At 38.6% G+C, this 22,976-nt stretch overlaps 1 protein-coding gene across 5 annotated transcripts in view; it reads left to right on the top strand.

Annotated features, from left to right (window-relative positions):
• The first annotated feature begins 4,057 nt into the window (after positions 1-4,057).
• Positions 4,058-22,976, top strand: part of LOC124163718 (calcitonin gene-related peptide type 1 receptor-like) — a 510,985-nt gene continuing 492,066 nt past the window's right edge. For 3 of the 5 annotated variants that reach the window (XM_046540787.1, XM_046540788.1, XM_046540786.1), the window contains exon 1: positions 4,061-4,795. The gene's annotated coding sequence lies outside the window, so the exon portion shown is untranslated. Of the gene's footprint in view, positions 4,796-22,976 lie in introns of all 5 variants that reach the window. The other 2 variants (XM_046540792.1, XM_046540791.1) reach the window with 2 other exon arrangements.

The following is a 22,976-nucleotide window of genomic DNA, read 5'->3' as shown; positions in this document are numbered from 1 at the left end:
ATCGCACAATTTGTGCATTACGGGTGACTCCGTAAAGTTTTTACCGTGGCTAGTCCCGGCATACTTAAATTAGTCAAGAGCGAACATCTCTTATTGCACAAAGTTTGGGCTTCTTAGGATATTCTTTGAAAAAAAATAATTTTTTCACTGGTTACCCTGTGGGTCAACCTCATGCCTTACTCAATTTAGCGCTGAGCAAGTCACGCTTATGTCATGAACGGGGAATTTACACTGGAGAGGGTGGGTCAACGAGACTGGGGGACGGCTAAAATGACCGAGGCTACGAGAAAATACGCGCAATCTCGAATGATGATTAAACAGTTAGGCAGACGGAACATAGACAACGGCTACACTGAAAACTTCATCAAGGATATATTCGTCGATTCGCGGAATTTCTCATTGTTTATGCCATTTGCCAAGTTTAAAATTAAATGAGTTATACCAGCATGTACAAGTACTCCTACAAGTCATTCCTACAAGTACTTTAAAGCAAGCTAAGTACTTAACCAGAAGAGAGGCCCGAGGTTAGGAAATGAAATATATGCCTATCAAACGGCAAATTGAATTTATCCAATATAGTTATCAATCAATGAACAAAGGTAACACATCGCCATTATAAATTGATTGAGAGTACTTAATTAATTTTATAATCCCATAACCGAGTGATTAGGAAACCATCGCATTGCTAATTTTCATTGATACTCTAAATATAACAACTTCAGTTCATTATTACGAAAAAATAAATATTTTGAAGGGAGGTTATATTATTTTACTTGAAGAATCAGTGTCTATCATCTTATTAAGGGAATTAACAAAAACAGGGGTATGTCAGCGGTAAATTATTTTTCTAGGCTGCATGATCATGTTCTCTTGCTTAAAACGAATCTGCCTGCTCCAATCAAAAGTGGGATGTAAATACAAACGGATCAGAGTCGTGATATTTCAATTTATTTTTATTTCTTCAGTAGGTGAATGAAGTGGAGTGTCACTCAGTCCACTTAAAGATGCCCTTGGAGGTATTTTACGGATTATTTCGTGTAGGAGCCTGTTTTGGAGCTACCGTCATACATTGTTCTAACCGAACTGGTGCTACCAATAAATGATAGAAATCTCTCTTTAGTTCAATTCAGGGATTGTTTTTATTTTCTTATCGTTTGTGCATTAAATTTTAAGAATCCATTTATTATACAAAAATAGAAAACTTACACCGATTATCAATAATTTACTTTCAGGAACATGAAGCAATCACATGCAGAAAAATTGAAAGTATTTTCTTCTAAAATTACAACACAATCGAAAAAAATACGGCTCGTACAAGAAATTCAATCGCAGGAAATACGTTTTGATTTCTTTTAAATAGTTCATTTTATATAATCGCTGGAAATTGAATTTTTAGTACCCATAGAGAGTGTTTTCAGTGAAAAATAATGAGAGATGGTTTAAGGTCAGAACTTTGGGTCCTTTCCTTGCCATCACCCAGAATTCGAACCTGGGGCCGTATTCTGTATTTCGTCGGTGCCGCACCGGTCGGTTTCCCTTTCAAGCCCACCGACTGGACATCAAACCGTACCGACAACGGATTCCGCACCGACGACGACACTTTCAGCGATTCTGTAAGGTCGTCGGTTTCAAACCAGTCGGTACGGTTCCCTCTCCTTCCCAAACAGGGAAAATCCGACTATATCCGAAGTTTCACGTGTCTCCACCAATGAAAGAAGGGTAAAAACAAGAGAAGACTCATTGGCACAGTTTGTTGTCGTCATTCTCAATCTTTTTATTTGCGGAAATTACGACTTATTGCTAGATTAAGATAAACGATATTGGATAAGTTGTTGACAATGCTTATATAATGTGTGGTAGTAATGCTGTACCTACAGAATCGAAGGAAACAATATTACAACATCACAATAAAGTTTGTATGTGATGGAGATTGTTGTTGCTGGAATGAATTATTGAAACTATCCTTGAGATCGTAGTTTCTTTTTTTAAATATTGGTTCCGTATAATGCTATTTATTCATGATTTGGTAATATAGTTGTCATTAAGTAAGTTCCGTATAAATGTTATCAACGGAAGGTTATGCCATTGGCACCGTAGCAGACGAAAATAGCATACCATGGAACGTGAACGTAGGATTCAAATGTAAATGTCATATTAGAGGAACAAGTTAGGAAATTGTTATAAAAATATGGAGCTGGGTGTAATTAAAAGAAGTGTAATGACGAGGAAGTAAAGAAATTGTGATTGGGTGAAATACATATGTTTAAGTTACGCATTCCAAGTGAGAGAAAATGATAATATTGCGGTAAACCTCATACTTAATAACAAATATCTTCTTTCATCGTCAAGGGAATCAATGGCTGACGATAAAATGAAATATAGTTGCCTGTTACAGATGAAAGAAACTGATACCGTTGTGGCAAACTTCATACTTAAATAAAAAGATCTTATTTCTATGCCGAGAGAAACGCCAAATGATGATTGAGTGAAATAATAGTTGCCTATTCAGAGTGAGATAAAGTGATAACATTGCGGCAAAACTCATATTTAATCAAAAATATCTTTTTTATGTCAAAGGAGCAAATAAATGATGATAGAGTGAAAGAAATCCTATTACAAGCGAGTGAAAGTGGTAACATAAATGAGAGAAAGTCATTATATAGTGGCAAACCTAATGTTTATTAACCCAATATCTTATATTTATGTCAAGGTAATCAATATAGATGTTGACACAGTGAATTATAGAGGCCTATTCGAAGGGGCAGAAAAAGATAACATTGCAGCAAACCTCATTATTTACTCGGTGATGAGATTAAAAAAAAATAAAACGTACAATGCGCACCGGGGAGTTGATGAAACCCACTAGTCGGTGGCCGTACCAACACCTTTTTGCTGTCGGTACGGGTACCGACGATCTCTCGCCCTCACGTCGGTGCCGCACCGATCGGGTTCGTACAGAATCGCACGACTTCTTACCGGGAGTCGGTGTGACGTCGCACCCGACGAATCGGTGCCGCACCGATCGGTTTGGAGTTACAGAATACGGCCCCTGGAACCATCAACTTAGCAGCTAAGTTCTATAGATGCAGCTTGATTTCCGGGTACTCCTCCGCGTCGAGTCATATCGTACGAAGATGATTCGACACGGAGTACCCGGAAAGCTAGCTGCACAACTCCGCGGAAACCTCCATCAACAACTATATGCTCCCCCCACTGAGCCTCCACGTATTATCCGGGCTTTAACAAATGCTGGGCGTAATTTCATTGGAGGATTTGCTTTTTATTTCTTAACGGATGATGTCCTTACACCACCTGCTACACGCCTTTGAGGTGACTTGCGGGGTAACATGCATATCAATGGCCAAGTTCTAACAACACGTATCTCAAATTCGGCCGTTTTAAGACAGGTATCTTAAACAAAGTGTAATAACATTAAAAATATAATACAAGCAAAAAACAACCCTTTGTTTGCAAATTAATACTTCTTTTTCAGTTTTATGAACTTTTGGTTTTTAATTTCAGTGTACAAGCAACGAAAATTAATCGTTATTTTGCTCTCTTGAAAAGTTGCTATTTTTAATATACGTGTTGTATAACTTAGCCATCGATATGTAGATTATTAATTTTTTAGTAACTCGAACGGAAGTATGGGAGCGTAGGTGGCCAATGCAACGTGACCATGACTGGGTCAAACATTTTTCGGAAACTTCGTTCTTTGACAGTGCGTAAGACACGTTCGATCGCGCCCAGCTGCGTGGGCGGACTGAAGGTTGCAGTCGGGACATGAATGGGTAGTAGGGAAGGCGGGACTTTTGACGGGCCGAAACGGGAGGGGAACCCTGGTGGTGACGAAGGCAAAGTCCGAGGATGCGCATTGGAGCGAGAGCAACTGGAGGGAGGGGTTGTTTTTGAGGTAGAGTCGAATGCGCCCGCACGAGTTTGTGTGCGGATGGTCTTGCGTGGGGTTTGATGGGACTGCGCGCGATGAGAGGGGAAGGTTTGGGCCTTTTGGTTGAGGCTTGATAGCTGGGGGAAGGCGGCGGGGGAGCTTAGGGGAAATGTGAGGACGCTCTCTGCCGGGAGTTGGAGGGAGGAGTCCCCGCCACTTCTGTCCCTTCCTCGGAAGCTTCAGTCTTCGCGTAACTGGCGGAGGGGAATGTTCCCTACTCCACGCTCGGTCTCCGCGAGAAGTTTTTCTCGCGCGCCCCCGAAAACCAAGCCGTACCGTAAGCTGTACTTTTTAAGTGCGTCGTGTGAGGAACATTAAAAACCTTACATCTGGCCGTAATATCGTGGTGACGGGAAAAAGACGAGTGATGATGCAGCAGTGAAAGAAAAAAAAAAACAATGAAGGAATTGAAAAGTTGGGAGTGATAGAGGGAACGATCGCGTTAGCCTCGGACAAAATTTTTCAGAGCCTTCGTTTTTCTTTTTGTTGATGGAGATCATCAAAATAAAGTGTTCATATTAGTTGTGGACAGTTTAAAAGAGGCTTTTTAGCGGTACTAGTTTTGTCGTGTGTTGAACTTCGTTTTTCTTTGGAAACTATTTATTTTTCCCTGTGATGCTCTGAAGCTTCTTCACCTGTAAAGAGAAGCTTAGTTTCCTATAAGAGAGACTGTTTCGGTACCATGGAATGAGGTGAAACCTATGTACTGTTCATTAAACGAGTTAAAAGATCCGAGGGAAATTAAACGTGTAAGTCCAACAATTGGCAGAATCATCACTTGTATTCTCCTGCTTTTAGTACTGGGATGAGAACAAGAATTCTAGCCAGTCAGAAGAAAATTTTAAGGTAAGACCGAGTTCATACCCTATATTTTTTAAATGAGTAAAATTGGTTTTATTAGCTGGATTTCCTTGGTAAACTTTTACAAGAAAATTTAGCGGAGAAATCACCAAATCTTTTCACATACCGGGATTATCACGAATATTAGAAATTTCTTCCAGATAAAAGATTGTTAGTGCCATCTTAACAGACCTTTCGGATAAAAAGTACGTGTTTTGTGCAGAATATGGAATTTTTAGCGTCACTCACGATTTTCGTTTAGTACAATGTCTGAATTTGTCTTAGTGTCCTAAGTTGAAATTACAGTAAAGTGTGGATTTAGATATCGTCATAACGATTAATTCTGTTTACAGATCCCAAGCGCAGCAATTCGAATGTGACTGTAAGGGCGAATTTTTTTGACGAATCAAAAGCGTGGAATAGCAATTTGAAAGGAAAAAGATGATAGGAAAAGTCGATTGAATTTTCAAATAATCAAGCAAATCAAATTGAAAAAGGATATATGAATGGAATTGGTAGAGGTAGGACGTCTGCTGACCGGGAGAATGAAATTTCTTGAAAAGTAATAGTTTTTCAGATGTCACGCAAAGAGAGGGATAATTTGGCCTTCGTTAAAAAAAACAACCTGACTCTGATTCTAAAAACAACGGCGGAATAGCCGTCGGTGAAACTTTTGCGGCATCTCACACAAGCCTAGCGCCAAACTTCTCAAGGGACCGTGAAGATTGCGATGAACACCAGCCACGATACCCCAGATCCGCGACGGGCTTTGTCCAGCCAAGGCGCCGAAGAAGGGAAATACCTATCGAAGTATATGTGAATGTCATTGATCCCTTATAACTAAATACATTTCTGTGGATAGAAAAACTGTTTGACAAGAAAAATGTGTTTCTTTGCGATAGGTTTTAAACCTATGGATATAATTTGTTGGTATTTATTGCTGCAGTTTTGTGTTGTTATGTCTGTTAAATATTGCCACGAGGGATCGAAAAGCTTCGCACGGCTTCGACAGAAATTAGGATGGGCTATCCGATAGTAAATCGGAAGCTACGAGCTAGGCTTACAGTAATTGAGAAATAAAGATTATGTGCCTTTCACATTGACGTGGAGAACATAATATTAAAATTAGACACTCAAAATACCGATAGATCCGACAAAAACGAAAAAAATAAGTGAGGCATTTTGCTGTACGAATATAAATTAGTTTCTGCCCGGAGTAATGAGAGACTTTTTGCCTATTTAATCAAGTTATAGAAAGGTACACGATTGGAGATTCCGTCATGACAGAACAAAGTGCGGAATAAAGCATATTAATTACCAATTAAACGGTGGTATTGTTTGAAATAATACTTTAAAATGTGAGATGTGAAACTGTCGCCTTTGAAATTAGAAAGGCGATGTGAGAATCACGATAAATTTTCATTGGAAACTCCAGCCAGCCGCGACGCTCATACTTCCTCTAAGAGTCAATTTTCTTTTGCTACGAAGGTAATGCAAGACAATGTTCAATTTCTTTTAGAAATATTGGTAGTTACTATTTCTCAACAGGAGTTATTTCTCTTAAAGATACCCTGATCATCCTAGGAGTGTTTAATCCTTGGTCCCAGGTGTTCTCACGAGCCCCACATCATAAATTTAGCCAATTGTATGAATAGGATATGAAGTAATGATACTCTGCACTTTTCCGCATAAATCTTGTTTTGAAAGGGGTCAACATGTTTCACAGTACTGCAGCATCATCAGAAGTCTCAGTGAAATATATTGACTCCTTTGAAATCTAGATGCATGTGGAAAAGTGCAAAGTATCAGTACTTCATATCCTACAATGAACATCCACTATGTAGTGAAATTAATCAGATAATAAGTTAAGCAGTAGAAAAAATTGACTTGGTTCAATTATAACGTTTTAACGCATGTCACTTCATTTTAATTTTTAGAAAATTGTTTGTGCTTCACTTGGGATACTACGACATGAAAAAAATCAGAAAACACGTTAAGCTTAATAAAAAAGAACTTGAATTGACTGCAGCGATTAAGGCAAGTTACATCATTTTTTTAAAGAAATTGTTTGGAGCTGAAGTTTGCCGTCGACAGCACCCAATTCTCGCCGTCAACGACGTGGACGCCGAAGCGCTGCCGCCTCGCTATCAGCCGCATAATATTACGCCCATGCCCCGCCACCAGTTAATACAACGGCCGACGCACTGTTCTCGTGTGTCCCTCTTTGGAAGTCCGAGTGGTCATTAAATCGGAACCCGCGTGGGTGAGTGGGCAGCAGTGTTGAGGCATTGGTGCCTTTGAGGTCGCGTGTTCTATTTAATGGCTCCCTCGTGAGTTGTTGATGAGCGTTCGCTTCATTTGCGAATCGTCTCGATGACTATGGTGTCAAGGTTGAGGCCGTAACAGCTGGTGGCTGAAAGTGATGACTGCCTGAGTGTACGACCGAGTCTTCCTCTACAGTGACGGCGTTGTGGAATGGAGCACTCCGCGTTCCTAGGAGTTGTTGACTGTTTGAAGATTAAAGCATGAGCTTCACGCAATGTCACGACCTCATTACTTAAGAGAACGTAATACTCCCTCTCTGTACTCGGCTTATTTTCCTATTCTTACTGACCTCGTTTAAAACTTGCTTTATTTTCATGAATTGGTCTCGGTTGAAAGAATGAAACTTTGTCAACTTTTTCCTGCGTCTAAAATGTAAAAATTTAGCATTCATGAAATTTCTTTTGTATTTCTTTATATTTTGAATAATTTTTAGTTATGCTTTATATTTCTTGTTTATTTTACGTTGATGAATTTTTCTCGGTATACAGAATGAACCTTTGTCAATTTTGTATGTTTAAAATTTAAACATTTTACATTTAAGAAAATGTTTGGGTAAAATATTTAAATTTGAGCTGCATGCTAATTTTAACTTAATACGGCATTATAATTTTAAGAGGTTAGGGAACATTTAAACGAGTAATATGCCTAAAAAATACGCTCAGGGAGAGTAATACGTCTACTTAACCGCATCAAAATTAGTCGGCCGAAACTGATCTTTAAAAATTATCACGTTTCACCACGGTGGTTGACGTCATTTCTCGTAATATGTCTCTCCCAATCTCTCTGTTACTCAACTCGAAGGCTGGCAGAGCTCATGTGCTCAGGCATAAGAATGTAACTCAAAACCAGTTACGATAGGCTAGGATAGGCATAAGGTGAGCGATTCTTCTACCTTAGAGAGCTCTTACCGAGAGCATTTTCGTTATGAATGCCCAGAGGGTGCGCCTGGAATTTGAACTCGGGACTCTTGAATTCGCAGCCAAGCTACTATTTACTCATTAGACTATCTGGCTTCCTAATTTGATTTCATATTCCTGAAAAATGTTTCCAAAATCCACAACATTCGCGTGCGAACCCAAAAATTTGAATTTTCTTTAAGAATGTGATATTGATTTCAATTTGAATTCAAATAAGAACTCACGTAAACTAATTTTAATATGCAAGGAATAAGTAATCCATCTTTATCATTTGGAGATAATAAAAAACGAGTGATTTAGAAGTAGTATCCACGAAAAATATTTTTTGAGGATGTATATGTAAGCTCTTGCTTCCTTATTTGAATGACTCGCTGAAATTTTTCTCATTTATTTTATTATCAAATGTACCCACATAAAGTGTGTGAAACTGTCTGCCAAGAGAAAAAAAAGTGGAGAATGATACTATGATCTTCAGAAAAATATTACCCACTTCGGCAAAAGAGAATTCCTTAATGGCGATGAATTACAGCACAAATCTATCACAGTTATTCTTAATATTATTAATTTTCAAAAGTGTTGTTCTCCTGAACACAGTTCTGATCATTGAGAGATTAAAATTTACTTTTTCATAGTAAAATGTTTACCACTAACGCAAAGGTTTCTGCTGTGGTGGCTTGATCTGTGCATTTTCTCAGGTTTCGATCTTAAGACGCTGCCAGAGTAGCCTGAAATTTTTTAATTTTCACTTAGCAAATTTTTACTTGTTCAAATCACCAATGTTAACCACACGTAAGTTTGATATATTTGAAAATTTGTATGTGTTTCTTATTAAAATTTATGGAAAGTATTTATCTACACTGAGGCCTCTTTGACCCGAAAGTGTCATGCGGTAGGCGTTTCAATGGTATCAATATTTTTCTTTGATTTACTTACTTTTTTGTGTGAATTCTGTATTACTTTGAGTATGCATTAGGGAAATAACGCATTTTTAGATGTACCTATCCTCAAATCGAAACCTAATGGAATGATTTCTTCCATCCTCATCATCTTACGTCTTTTTTTAGTTACATAGAGCCGGCGATGACGATGTAATGTAGAGGAAATGTGTAAAAATGTGAAAAGATATACAAAGGATCAGCTGAAAAGTGAACTGAGTGGAGAGCTACCTCAAACAATCTTCGTACGGATGACTGGTGATGATAACGCTCATGGAGATTTTTTTATTCGTTTTATCTCTGAGGATTTTTTTCAGGCACGTGTAATGGTCTATAATATCCCTTTTTTGTGATGAATTTCAGCTGATATCCTGTGACGTAGTCGGGAAAAAATTTAGGCGGTACTCACCAAATATTTCCAACAGCTGAACACGTATTATAAATCCGGCCATGATTGAAATGTCAAGCTCCAACTCTTACACTAGTTCCAAGTTGTGCCACGAGATAACTCTGAATAAGTTAATACTGAACACGTATTATAAATCCGGCCATGATTGAAATGTCAAGCTCCAACTCTTACACTAGTTCCAAGTTGTGCCACGAGATAACTCTGAATAAGTTAATAATCATTTCTGATTTTTCTTCCTGAAATCCATTGGACAGTTTACATTAGGGCTATTTTTTTACAGATTTAAAAAGATAGTTTAACTGGTACGCTTGCATCGAGTTTGGATTTTAGGGGGTACGTCGTACTGGCCCGCACCGGTCTAACTACAGCACTGCAGTGATATCCATAACTATTTCTCCAGTTTACGCTAACGTACTTGCTTCTAAACTTTCTTCTGTGTTCGTGTAGCTGTTTATCAAAATGAAGCGAGCTATTCAGCTAGATTCCTAAGTCATTACTCATGTTAGCGAAATATGTGGAAGTATTCTCCGTGGGTGAGTAAACGCATACTTATGCAATTTTATAGGACCATCTTTAAGCGCCTTTGGTGTTGCGCGAATTAATAGCCGTACACTAGCAGAATGATAAAATGCACCTGGTGTCATTCGCCGTTCAAACTGCTCTTCACTTCGCGGAGCGCGCAAATACGTATAAGCGCATGAGATGGGTGTAATTGCAAGCGTTGAATTCTTTGGTCACTTTGATCCTGGTCACCTGCTTGAGATCCTTGAGTCTATTCCTATTTTCTTTGTAAAACTGCTTATTCATCGAATAGCTTCGTAACACGAAGTTTTTGGCACGTGAAGTGCAGTTTCGGTTCCACTTATACATATAAGTTGACTGAATATGGCCTGATATGAATTATTAGTTGCTGAAATGGCCTGAAATATTAATTGCTAGGTACAGAGTGTTTGAGGATGGATCTGCAATACTTCATGGGGTGGTAGTGGAGATCATTTTAAGCTTTTTTTGTACTATAAACATGGGATCGCAACTCTTTTAGTGACTGAGCAAAGAATTTGTCAACGCAAACACTTTATTGGATGCTCTTTGCAGTTCCCATGAAAGCTGTTTTTCTTGGGTATCTTACCTTTTCGACATTTTATTTAATATTCTAGATTTTTAAGAACAGGTGGGATTGCACATCAATACTCGCTGAAAGCTCAAAGACAAAGCTCAATTGTTTCAAACAATTATAATCGCATATTTTCCTCGAATCTTAGTTATTTAACGTCCTTAAAAATTTATAATATTTAATAAAATTTCGAAAAGGCTGAATATAAAAAAAAAACGTTTTCATAATAACTTCAAAATGCACTCCAAAAATGTTCGCGTTGACATAACTCAGTAACTAAGGATTTGAGACCCCATGCTCATTGACAAAAAAAAATTGGTTAAAATTTTCACCTCCTGAAGCATTGCAGATTTATACCTCCTTCACTTGATAAAAGGAAATATATAATAATAAATACATAATAAATATATAAGTAATAAATATTCCGCTGTACCGGTGAGCCTTGGCTCACCCCAACCAACCAGTTTACAGTAATCAAAAATGCTCAAGTGTATCGTTGTTGGTATATAGTGTTGTTTGTGTGAAGTAGAAACTTAAAACTCGAATTTTTTTTACCTAATGCAATTAATCTCAGACAGCAGCAACATTTGAATAACCATTCTGGTAATAAGCAAAAAATTTTTTTCAAATTATTTATTTAAATTTTATTTTGATATTTTTTGTCGGTCTATTTAAAGAATTATGAGCAATATTTATTATATGATTCTCTTTTTTTCTAACTCATTTATTTCACTTCTTGCATGATTTTTATCGTAATAATTTTTTGATTTCTTTTGTTGTTATTAAGAGAATGAACCACTTGATAAGAAGGAGGTCTTCATGCTATAGAAATGGACTGGGTACCCTGTATATTTACATGAATTGGTATCCGTCGCATTCAGTGCTTCAATCCGAAGGTTGGTTTGGATAGGTGGAGTTAGAGCTCCCTCCAGGCTTAGCCACTTGCGACTGAATTTCACTAATAGTGCCTTACTCTGGATCACCTTGTTTTGCCTGTTTTTTTTACGGGGGCGTGATTTGAGGAGGTGAACCCAGGACCTTTCGGCCCGTAGCCAATCGCACCACCCACCAGACTGTATCGATTTCATCTAGAATGTACCTAGTAGTGATTTTTATCATCGTTACAACGTTCCGTTGCTGTGTTGAAGCAAGACTGAGGCGAGAGGGGGGATGGATCTTGGCTAAATCCCCGTAATTGAATTAGAGAATGACTCTTAATTTCATCCTTTACAAACAAACCTCCACCTAAATTTACCTCCTATCCGGAACCCAACCGAACTTTCGCTCGTTTCCATTCAACTAATGTATTTGGCACTCAGTCACAGCATTTATTCTTCACCGCGATACCTAAAATGTAGTATAGTGAGTGGCTTAATATCAATTTGTGCCATAACACATATCAAATCATGAATTTTGTTCTAAATTTTTGTCAAAAAGGACTGTTTAATTTCGTTTTCTGAAATTTTTTTTGCACTCAGACGAGTATTTAATTGGCAATCAGAAAGACCGTACAGCTTAGAAAACATATTAAAACCTAGTATTGAACGTCGAAAAGAACTTCATACTATCAGGTAGATGTGGATGAGTCTAATGAGTGACTTTGTAAATCTTACGAGAAAAAAGCCGCGGCAGTTAAAGCAAACCATTCAAAAGATACGATCTTATAGTATATTGGAAAGGTGTGGCCCAAGAATTAAAAAAAATTGTTTTCATCAGAATATATTTCAAATTTTATCAATGGTGACTACTTGTGACATGGGTTTCGACAACTATAATAAGGAAGAGAATATATCGACAATGCAATCACCATTGTGTGTACAAAATAGAGGCTTTGAGCAAAAAAAAGTCAAATTAATTTTATGGCGGGCGATATAACGTGAATTATCATGGAATATCCTCATTAGACTGCTAGCGCATCGCGGTAAATGTTATCCGATTTGCCGTTTTAACTCATTTAGCGCATGTTTTGCGATGGGGTCCTGCACCTGTTGAGCTAATAACGCCGGCGCTTTCATTTTAGCTGCCGGATAAAATTCACGCCTGCTATCTTTTGCGGTCTCTTGGACATCTGCCCAGCGGGAGCAAACAAATGACGTCTCTTTAAAACGCACTTTCCTTAATGCTACATAGATCGCACTTGGATTGTGACGTGAATTCAACAAGGAAGTACTCTCTAGGTTCCCGATGAAAAAATTCTGCCCGTGTGGTGGCGATACAATTACGTCCCAGCGCTCTAGCTCTTTTGCAAAATACACTTAAATTAGGTACTTTGTAAGGGATATGATCGGCATGAAGTAGAGATGGGCGAAATTCCGCCGTAATCGATCAAATGATCATCGGTTCCCAAGCAGCGATTCAGTGTAAAAATCGGGAGGGCATAATCGATTATTTTGAAAATCGATAGAATCATATGATTCGATGACGATTCGATGTAGGCATCGAATCATATGATTCTACTGATTATGTGAAGGCAACGAATCATTTGATTCTACCGATTATGTGAGGGCAACTAATCATACGATTATACCGATTCTATGTTGGATAATCGCGAGGATATCATACGATTTTTCGATACGAATTTTCCCTATCACTAGCAATTCAAATATACTGCGATATAATTGCTATATAAAAATGTAGCCAACGGTACTTGACTATCACGCGATTAGAGATATATTAAAACAACTACTATTGCCGCCAATTTTTAAAGTGAGTATCAAGCTTAAAAAATCGATTCAACGACTAAATCGACACCCCATAATCGAAGACATAATCGAAAAAATCGGAACACAATAATCGATTATCATCGAAAATCGATTATTTTCACCCATCACTAGCATGAAGTCAGTGAGCATTCCTGAGCTGTGTAAGACATGGTTATTTTCACTGAAAACTCATTGTACTCATTTTACAGCTACACACCACTTAACTGGCTGCCTCTCAACGAGTAGGGGTGATAAGAGGTTTTAGTAAACTATCCATTAACCCGCGCGGGAATAATGAAGTACTAGGCTCACATTGTGTGATATTTTCACTGGTGGAATTCCACCTAGTATAAATAGAAGTTATTTACCTTTTGGGCGATCAGATCAGTTAATCAGTGATTGAGTGAGTTAGTAAACATGATTAGGCCGTATTATTTTCTGTCGTCAACTTTTAATGAGGTTCAGGGCCATATATTCCGTGAAGTCCTTACAGGAACGCGAACGATGAATCCACTTAGATGCTGGAAGGGCTGCGACGGAAGCCTTTCCGTCGCCAAAAACATTATTGACCGCCAAGGGAAACTGAAAATTCGTTCCACTCACTCTTGGCATCCTCTTTTGTGTATTTCCCCCGCAGTGAGCAAATCGTTTGACTGCAGTTAAAGCGAGAATGTGTTCACATTCGCAGCCCTCGCGGATTAAGGCCGCTATGCACGGCGAATGATTTCATTCGCATGATCATTCACCGTGTATGACGGAACAATTCGCGGATGAACCTTCATGCGCATGATCATTCAGTGAAAATTAGAACATGTTCTATTTTGCTCGCATGATCCTGTGAATGATCACGTAATCATTCAGCATGATCATTCGCATGATCATTCAGCATGATCATTCGCATGATCATTCGCATGATCATTCACCGTGTATAGCGGCCTTTAGAGTAGGTATTAGAGCCTTGCTGCTGATGCAACGATCACCAGTGCTAATCTCGGATGAACTCTTCGAAGACTCCCAGCAAAACTCCCGACGAGGTGACCGAGGGAAATAAACTGGACCTCATGCCCTGAGTGTTTGGGAATTCACACGCTTGTGACTTAGTCAAATGCGATCTTTACGCTAGCATATTCCAGCCAACTGAGCCGTACCTCACTCTACGCTATCGGTGGAGCAGCTTGGCGGGTGGTGAAATCCTCCGCCAAAGGAAATGGCCTCCGGTCAGTAGGGGCCTAATGCCTCATTCACATTACGATTGTTCCAGCGATTGTCGGAACTATCGTGCATTCACACGACGATTGTTAAAACCTGTGCTGCCCTCTAGTGCTGAAATCTAAAGTGAACGGAAAATTGACGGTTATCAAAGCTGTTGAGGTATGCAGGGACAAGATATTACTGTGTTCAACGTGTATTTACCGAATAATTTTTCTTCCGCCCATATTCTTCCTTCCTAGGACAAATCCATGAAAAAGAATAGAGCTTCACGAGCTTTTTGTCTTTCTCTTGTCGCTTCCGTTTCCGGTCTCCCAGCGCCTAACCATCGTAAAGTGGCAACGTTCAGAACTACGTCAACTATTGCCAGGACATGCATTCACACGGCTTGTTTCGCCAACTATCGTTTGGACGATCGTTCAGGCAATCGTAATGTGAACGAGGAATAACATTGGTGTTGGCAAATGGGCCCAAACAAATGAGGGAATGTTTATCCGCGAGCGGTGTGCATTGTTTTGCTAAAGCTCTTGTCGAGTGTTTAGGCGTGAGAAGAGCTGCTCCCGGGAGGCGACCAAAGGCACCTTTTTCGACCACCGCTACCTCCTACAGCCAAGGTAACAACCCTCCATCCCTGTTTCGAACCTCGCCTTTTCCCCGAGTCTTTTAGTTGGTTTCCTGGCTACCATATTTCAGAAAGGTGATTTTTTTTGTTAATCAACCGTTTCTTTTGTTATTAAATTTATTTGATACTCGTGTTCAACCGTGCCTTTTTATTTTTTTGTGCTTTACACTCCTCGGCATACCCCCGGGCCTCGAAGTTCGTTTCACAACTTTCGGGTTGAATCACTGAGTGATTGAATGAACTACTCTGCATGATTAGACCGCATTATTTTCTATCCTCAACCTTTAATGACGCTCAGGGCTATACTATATATACTTCACGTGAATTTTATAGAAAATTGTCATTAAGTTGCTTTGTTCTGTTGCTAGAAAAAAGTTAAAAAAATACTAGCCATGGCTATCACTACCGATCCACTATCCAATACCTACTTACAATTGGTTGATATTCCCAACTCCGTCCGCAGCTTTCTTTGCTTTAAGGAAGAAATTCACCATCAATAAAATCATGTGGCTTATGCGGGATTCGAACCTGGATCTCCTTCCGGTCAGATATCCCGCCACACCTCCAAGGCAGAAGGATAGTACAGCTAACCAAGATAGCCGATAGTATATACTCCGTGGTGTCCACATAAGAACGCGACAGCATTGAATCTTAGATGCTGCGAGGGCGGTGACAAAAACGGTTCCGTCGCCAGAAAACAATGGTGACCGCCAAGGGAAACTGAAAATTCGTTCCACTCACTCATGGCATCGTCTTACGCGTATTTCCCCGGCAGTGAGAAAATCGCTTGAATGAAGTTAAAGCGAGAATGTGTTCGCAACGTCCGCGTCAGGGGAATGGTGCCATCCTGTTAGGGGAACGTGTTCACGTGGACTCCATTAACTACCGAGGAGAGGACTTCGCGTGCCTCAGTTCGTGACAGTGCGATTAATCTCCTCGATTCACTAGTTTCGAATCTCCATTGGAGTGATGATGAATCACAATTGTTCCGACAAAGAGTAATTAATTCCACCCCGCTGCGTTTATCTTGGACGAAGCGCTACGCTACACTGTGCGCTCTGAAACTTAAGCACTATTTTTATTTTGGTGTAATGCATTCTTTGATCAATTTCAACTGAATTTTATGGTTTACCAGATCTAGCTCATGATTAATAGTATGAATTCAATTAAATATAAACTTATCATCTTTTGTTCTATTAATAAATAATAGCAAAACTCAATACAAAAAATAAGCATCAATTAACTATTTTATTGTTCAGACCATAGCATAAATAATGTTATTGATATCATTGAAATAACTTTGTATGCATTTAACCGAAATTTCTATTAAGTAGCTGTGTTCAGTTACCAGGAAAAAGTAAAACAATACCAGCCACGACTATCCCTACTTATCCACTATCCAATCCCTATTCAAAATTGGTTGATATTTGCAACTATGTACCAAGTTTTCTTTGCTCTAAGGACTGATTTCACCGTTAAAGTTATGTGGCTACGGGATTGGAACCTGGTTCTCCCTATTGCCGGTCAGATATGCCGCTAAACCTCTAGGCAAGCTTGTATCTGAGACCCCTCTGTAGCCCAACGGTCTACTCACTGAGCCATCACACGCCCCAGAATATAACTTATGCTAAATACATTTTAAATCGATGCTGTGGAACAATTTTCAATGATCTAACGATGTCTTTACAGAGCTTGGTGGATAGAATATTTCAGACTCCAACAATCAGATGAATTAAAAATTCGCCCCAAACCTGTTGATATCGCCTAGTGAATGCTATTGTCAGGGCGAAACTTCGTATATTTGTGTAGATTGTAACATTTTATTGACCAAAGCTCTGGAATAATTAGCAATCACTTCGTGTTTTCATGCTCATGTTTATCTCAGTTAGTTTGTATCAGTAGCCTTGTATTTTTAAACTTTTGTTAGGGAAAATGTGCAAAAATCAAGAATTTTGCCCGGTATAAATGAAGCTGACAACTAATCACTCTTGATTAGTTTAATAGACTTCTTCTGACACTGTGTCTGTGGTAGAACATACTGTTTAAGCTGCTCGGCGTGAAGACCGCTCATAACCGAAGTGCGTGCTCGCAAATGTGACGAATAATATTTCCTGTCCATTGGGCGTTTGAATGAACGGAAAAGATGCAGGCACAAACCTAGCCAAAGCGTACAGTAAAAATCCTCTCTAATTTCGTTGTGCTTCCGGTGCCAAATTGTGGCAATCCGTAAGGCCGTGTTCTGCACTTTTAAAATTTCTTTTCAGGGATTTTTAGCTGCGAGAAATAGTGAAATAAATTTGATAAGACTTCCTAGTGAGCAATTGATTAAAACGCGGTAATTGTGAAACTATTTTATTGGAGTTTTTACATTACGTTCTCTTTGAAATGAGCACAATCTGGTCGATGAAGCATCTGCTTATCATTATCTGCACTCTTTCGAAACACATTTGAGAATACCTCATACAAGTTTCACTCTAGGGTACCTGCACCTCTTCCAAGAAATTATCGGTAAAATTACTGGTTGCTTTCTTGACCTATGAGCGCACTTGTAGACAGTATTGAATGCATTGGATGATATTTTCAGATTTTTATTTCAATCAAAAATTTTAAGATGGCGGCCGTTGGCGGATCTATGGGGCCCCCTCCCTCAGATATCCAATTCATACTAGATAGAATGATAGTTTTCTTCGGACCCCCACTACTGCTGGAAATTTAACCCCCCACTTAACTCCCCCCTTGTCCCTATCCTGGATCCGCCACTGATGGTGACTGTATGTACAGGAATAATTTGTGTGCTTCAGCTGCGAATAACCTCGAAATATGAAGGGGAGATATGAATATTTTATGACAGTTTAATGCAAACTTTTTTACGAATAAGTTTTCTAACTATGGTATGATAAATATTTAATTAGAACATGACTTTTTACCTAAGGTAAAATTTTATTTATATATAATTCTTCTTCAATATAGTAGGTCTCTACTATAAGGCTGTGAGGTATATTATTTCTATGATTGAGAATCTAAACTGTCTCAATCTCACAACAAGAAACAGATTGGTGCTTGTTGAAATCAGGGAAGGCACGTGAAACGAAACGAAAATGTTTCGTTTCGACCCGGAGGGAAACGAAAATACGAGGCGAAGGTTTAGTTTTGTTCCCGGACGAAATTAAAATCACCAAGATTATATTATCGAGATTAGTTTCGACCCGGGACGAAACTTTACTCTCAGGAACAAAACGAAATTAATGGATACTCCGCTGCTCATAGTTAAGTTTCTATCCCAAAAGTAGAGTGGAGGGGGATAAGAGGGAATAGTTTCGACCCATTACGTTTGACATGCGTGTAGAGAGGTTAAAACATCGAGCTAAAAAATCGAACGACCAGTTTGTGTTCACCGTTCTCCTGTTTGTGGTCAAAATCTGAGTGCACCATGCATCTAATGGCGGTACGCCGAACCTCTACTTCATAAATACTCTAGTAATGTAAACTCTATGCTCTACTTCATTTAACCATACTTTGTACTCGGTGTGTAGGTCTAAACTAAACGGTTCGAAGGTGTAGCACGTGGTCTCTTCCGGTGCGACACATTATCTGTGTTTCGTTTCATCGCAGAGTTTTACTTTAGTTACGACCCGAAGTAGTTTAAACTCCGATTTTGTTTCGACCCTGAGTTTATCTGCCCGCGACCAAATCCATTTCGTTTCGTTTCTACATTCCGCTCCTGAGTATTATTACTAAAACTGTTGAAATTTTACTGGTTTTGACTTTTATTCAGTTTAGATTCCCATCACTGGTTGAAATACTCTTTCCGTTATTTGTGCCCCTAAAATTTTTACCACTAAGGCATTTGTATTTATTCAAAGTCCTAATTTTTTAAATGCCAGAAGTGGCAATATGCCGAGTGGATGTGGTAAATACAAATATGATTTAAGGAGTGAGTCATGTTTGGTAACAAACAGACCAAGGTTAACATTATATAAAAGTTGTTTTCTTATATTGGGGCAAAGTTATTTCATTTACTGCCCGATAAAATGAAAAAAAAATTAAATCACCAAAGAAAATGTTAAGACTTGCTGAAGACTGGATTTTCTCGCAAGATATATTCGAATATTTACTTTGAAGTTATTTTTTTAAACACTAATGTTTTATTATTTACTGTATTTGTTTTCTTTTTATTGGCATAAATTTTTGTTATTTGATGGTGGCTCATTCCTGGCCCTATCACCTTGGAGACTACCTAAATCTCCTTTTCTTTGCATATTGATATTCAGCTGTAAAACCAAAATGTAGGAGTAAAGAAATTATTATTATTACCACTGGGCCTTTAGTGGTGCCTAGTGGCCAACCGGCGTCCCACAGCTTTTCGTTGTTCGTCCTGCGTCGTATCGATTACGATTCTATGCAAAGTATCGAATCAGAACTCGAAACTTTGTTTAAAAATCCGACCTGTTTTTCTTGGAATCCCGATAAAAATCTCAGTTTATAAATCCCCATTAAGTAACAGGCATTTATTCAGCGCCTTCTTCACTGGTAGCTTATCGGATGCTCATAGTTTGAAGACACATGAACTAACTGTAGTTCTCGATGTTAGTTTACTTGAATAAAGCTGCAATAAGATGCTGAAGTGAACTCAAATTCAATTTGAAATTAATCATACCATTCTAATGCATTCTCCGGGTAGTTTTCAAATCCTTACTCCCTATTTTCAACTCGGTAGTGTTATCGAGTGAGATTACTTCTGGATCTTCTTTCAGACAGTTTTAGCCGATCGTGAGCTTGAAATAGGCCACTTGGAGAATAAGGGAGATGCGTCTCAAAATTAAATGATTCGTGGAAGTCTGCAGAGAACACCTCCTATGCTCTTCAAAACTTACTTCCAAAAACTTGAAAGTGGAAAACTTACTTCCAAACTCTCTCCCAAACTTGTTCTCACCTTCATTGAATTTTTTCTCGGACTTCGATCAAAACGAGTCAAGACCGTTGTGATGATTCCGGAGGGCTCTAGGCTTTTGCATAAAATGCAGGGTTTTTAATGCATATTGTTAGAGCTTGTGAATAAATGGCTGAAGTTGAATTTTAGTTCTGACACACGTTAATTTCATAGAATTCTTAATAATAAACTTCCGGTTATCATTAAGAAATCTATGAAATTAACTATTAATAATATTTTTTAATAATCACTTTTAATAACCATCTTTTCGACCATTTCAGATTACTATCTGAAATGGTCGAAACCGGTTTAGTCTTTTAATACTTAAATACTGTGTGGAATAGAACAGGGTTTGCTCTTTAATCTATCATGTCAAGTTTCCACAAAGTATTCGTAAACCGTTGATGTCATCTGAAATAGGTTCCTAGTGATAATCATTTAGTCTCTTATTTTTTTCCTGAATTGCTGTTACAAAGCTCTAGAGAACGCTTAAGAAAGCTTAAGAGAGAAAAAAAGAGCTTCCGCCTAAATTACCTCATAGCGCTTTGTGTTGAGGTGTTTTTGAGGTTGGGGTCACCCATTAACTACGTGAGACATTTAGTGGGTGAGGGAGCCAAGCCGATTCTCACCCAATCTCACTTAGGGGAGGGGAGGGGTCCTGGCAAGTATCGCGTAATTGTTTCCCCCAAGAAACTATGCGAGAAAACTAATCTGAATGGAGCAATACCTGTTACTCTAATAAAATGTGACTAAATTGTACACAGTGATATTTATCGCGGTTTATTCGAAAGTCGCAAAGGTGCACAGTAGCTCTTCAATTGTTTAGCTACCGGCCAGCCAAAAGATGGGTCCATATTTGTGACTTTCTATTGTGAAATACTAGTCTTAACTGATATTAAATAATACTAATTATACAAATTGTTTAATAAAATACAAATCCAACGAAAATACGCATATGTTAGCGTATTTACATTGAAAATACGCATTTTGAACAATCGCACGTGTGATTATAGGGAGTGGATCAAGCAGAATCTCACGATACCTCACTATAAATAAGAGGGATGGTGGTTCCAAAAATCGCGAAAGTCACCTGATGTAATTTATGGACGCCCCCTAACAATCACATAATCTCTATTTTTTTCCTTAATGGTAGTAACGAAACTTTAGAGAAAGCTCAAAACCTTCTGCCTAAATTGCATTGGAGCGCTTTGTGTTGAGGTGTTTTTGAGGTTAAGGAGTCTGGCTGAGGATAGACTCCCAAATGACCGGACGACGCGTCCGCAAATTCCCATCGACCACCGAGCGCTTATGACCGGCACAACGCGAATCTTGAGTGTCCAGACCAGTCCTTCAAATGCTTCCAAGCCTCACCGAAAGATCTGGAGAGGGCAATACAGGGTCGGGAAAAGCTTGATTCAAACCTTATGAAAACTATGTCGCTGATGATGAACATCAGCATACCATAGAAATTGTACGTTTATGATGTTACACACCACCTTATTAAGTATACAGGTCATTTCAAAGGAGTAAAGGCGTAGCTAGGGGGAGCTACGCCTTTACGGACCCCCCCGAAATATAAAAAAAACAATCATTTTCCTTCATAAAAGAAAACCAAATATTTAAAAATCATGAATTTACAAAATATTTCTTTAAAAAATGAAGTTTTTTCGAATATGAAAAGTGTTAAAACTAGTTTAAAACAATCTACCTAGTACCCTGTTTTTAAAAAATTTTCCTCCCTGGTTTTGAGCCCCCCTCGAACAAAATTTCTGGCTACGCCATTGAACACTATGTCGCCGATGGTGAACTCATTGCAGAGAAATTAGCATATCATTGAAATTAAACGGTTTGGGTCTCACGCACCACCTCATCAAGAATAAAGGCCATTTAAAAGGAGCCATTGAGCTAAAATATCCCCTATCATTCTTATGTTATTTCCTTTTACCTTCACCACTGCATAATTACATCTGATCGATTTTGTACTCGTTCGGGAAACCGAGTGAGATTAGACGGACATTTATTGACGCCTTTGAACGATTTTGAGCCTACAGTACAAAAAAATAATTGTATTTTCTCTCGGAGTCTTGCATGGCTGAGGCATAGCGCAGTGGTTTAGATAGCCAATGGGTCGTGCTTTGATTCCTGGTTCTCGGATTCCTATAGCATTTTATCTGAATTTTACCAGCTTAACGTGGCAGGATTGGGTTGAAATATTTACTAAGAGAAAAGTAGTTACTGACGCTGTACTCGAAGTTCCAATGGGAGTGACAATGCAGCTTTAATATGAAATTTATTTGCCTATTTCCGCGTGTTGATGGTCAGTCATAAGTTTTTGACCAAATTTACTACTGGCCTGGCGCGATTCAAGGTTTCTGACCTTTATAAATATGTGTATAGATCGTTATTGAATATGGAAGAACGTGAAGGAGTGAAATAGTAAACACTGGCAAGAATGCACTATTATAATCCATTTTGGGGTGTACGTCTGCGTGCTTAATATTTGTCTCAACGTTTCATTCCACTTACTGGGAACATCGTCAGGAGAAGAAGAAGAAAAACTCCTTGTTTCTCCTGACGACGCGACGTTCCCAGTAAGTGGAATGAAACGTCGAGACAAATATTAAACACGCAGACGTACACCCGAAAATGGATTATAATAGTGCATCTAATCGCTGCGAAAACCTTAAAACTAAAACTAGCAAGAATGGTTCATTTTCCACTTCCAAATTCTCCCTCTAAGTAGAATATTCCTATGACTAGTCTAAACTGGATTATTCCTTTTCTTTGCTTTTTATTTAAATTACTTTCGACCATTCTCATTTGAAATAATTACTTTTTTGGTATGTGCCCTGGCCAGGTTGTTGTTTAGGTATCTAAATGTATACCTATAAAAATACATAGTTTTCAATCCTAGGATATCCTTCGCCGCTACCCCCCCCTTTCCTCCCTATTCCCAAGATAGTTTCTTCAGTACTCTAGAGTTCATTTTTATCGTAGCTTTCTTTACTTTTGTTAAGGTCTTCC

Source organism: Ischnura elegans, chromosome 8 (genome assembly GCF_921293095.1).
Source record: "Ischnura elegans chromosome 8, ioIscEleg1.1, whole genome shotgun sequence".
Lineage (NCBI taxonomy): Eukaryota > Metazoa > Arthropoda > Insecta > Odonata > Coenagrionidae > Ischnura > Ischnura elegans.
Note: the sequence above shows the minus strand (reverse complement) of the source record. Positions and strands in the feature narration are given on the sequence as shown.